Source organism: Elephantulus edwardii, unplaced genomic scaffold (assembly GCF_000299155.1).
Source record: "Elephantulus edwardii isolate Elephantulus edwardi_28Jun2011 unplaced genomic scaffold, EleEdw1.0 scaffold00665, whole genome shotgun sequence".
Taxonomy (NCBI): domain Eukaryota; kingdom Metazoa; phylum Chordata; class Mammalia; order Macroscelidea; family Macroscelididae; genus Elephantulus; species Elephantulus edwardii.
Window position 1 is genome coordinate 13,798 of NW_006400415.1, and position 1,971 is coordinate 15,768.

The window sequence follows — 1,971 nt, forward strand, 5'->3', positions numbered from 1 at the left end:
GCTCAGGTCTATCACAGTTTCAGCAAGCAAGGTGGTGCCATCTGCATAACACAGGTTGTTGATGAGTCTTCCTTCAATCATGATGCCACATTCTTCCTCACAGAGCCCAGCCTCTCCGATGATCTGTTCCACATATAAATTGAAAAGGTATGGAGATAAGATGCATCCCTGGCATACATTTTTCCTGATTTTAAACAATGCAACTTTTCCCTACTGTGTTCTGACAAACCCTCCTGGTCCAAGTATGTTATTGTTATTATGTGCTGTTGAGTTGCCTGCGACTCATAGTGACCCTATGTACAGCAGGCCTAAACCCTGCTTTCTCCTTTGCCAATCTTATTGTCTCTTACACACCTCTCCACATTACCCCAGCCACCGAATCAATCCATCTCATCAAGGGTCTTCTTTTGCGCTGTGCCTCTACCCTCTCAAGCATGACATCCTTCTCCAAGGACTGATCCCTCCTTGCGACATGTCCAAAGTATGTCAGATGAAGCTTCACAATCGTTGCCTCCAAGGAGCAGCCTAATTTAACCCTCTCCAGGATGAAGAGGAACGAACTTGTTCATTCTCTTAGCAGTCCATGATATATTCAATATTCTTCTCCAACACCACAGTTCAAAGGCATCAATTCTCCTTCCATCATCCCTAGTCATTGTCCAGCTCTCTGACAATCAGCAAATGATTTCAAAGATCGTGGTCTGTATCAGGGGCTTCTTAATCTCCAGACTAACACTGTTGCTCTTCAGTACTTTGGAAAGGTAGACTTTCCCAGTGCAATACGTCTTTTAATTTCCTGGCTGCTAGTGCCAAGAGTGTTGATTGTGGAGCCAAACAAACACAAGCTGTTGACAATCTCAATCTCTTCATCTATCATGATGCTGCCAATCGGCCCAGTGGTGAGAATCTTTGTTTTCTTGATATTGAGCTTCACTCTGTATTGAAGACTGCAGTCCTTGACCTTCTACAGCAAGCACTTCAGGTCCTCCTCAGTTTCAACAAGCAGGGTTGTGTCATCTTCATAACACAGATTGTTGATGAGTCTTCCTCCAATCCTGATGCTACATTTCTTCTCATAGAGCCAAGCCTCCTAGATAATCTGTTTTGGACATAGATTGAAAAGTATAGGTTTCACATAAGTGTAATCAAGTGTTCTGGAATTTCCATTGTTCTCAGAGTTAGACAGAATTTGTTGTGATTCATACAGTCCAACCCCTTTTCATAGTCAATGAAACACGGAAACTGGTACTCTTTGCTTTCAGCTAAGATCCATTTAACATTGGCTGTAATGTACCTACTCCCATGGCCTTTTCTAAACCCAGCCTGTACATCTGAAGTTCTCTGTTGATGTGCTGTCCAGTCATTTTTGGATCATTTTCAGAAGGATCTTGCTTGCTTGTGATATTAATGATACTGTTCAATAATTTTCACACTCTGTTGGCTCACCTTATTTTGGAATCGGAATAAATATTAATTTTCTCCAGTCAGTTGGCCAAGAGGTTTCCTTGTGAATAAGGACCAGACAAGGATGCCCACTGTCACCCTCCTAGTCAATATTTTATTGAAAGTACTTGCTAGGGAAATACAAAAAGAGAAGAAAATAAGAAGCATCCAGGTTGGCAAAAAGGTGCTAACATGGTCACTATATGCAGGCAATTTGATAGTATGCACAGAAAACCCCAAAGACTTAACCAAAAAAGCTCAGTTTAGTAGAGTGGCAGATACAATATCAATATACAAAAATCAGTGGGATTTCTCTATAGAAACAAAGAAAACATGGAAAAGGAAACTAAGGAATCAATACCATTTACAATAGCCAACCACAAATTGAAATACTTGGAAATAAACTTAGAGACACAAAACACCATTGTAAGAATCACTACTGCAAGAAACAATAAAAGACCTCACTAAATGGGAATATATTCTCTATTCATGAATAGGAAGACTCAATATAGGGGAAAGGACAATCCT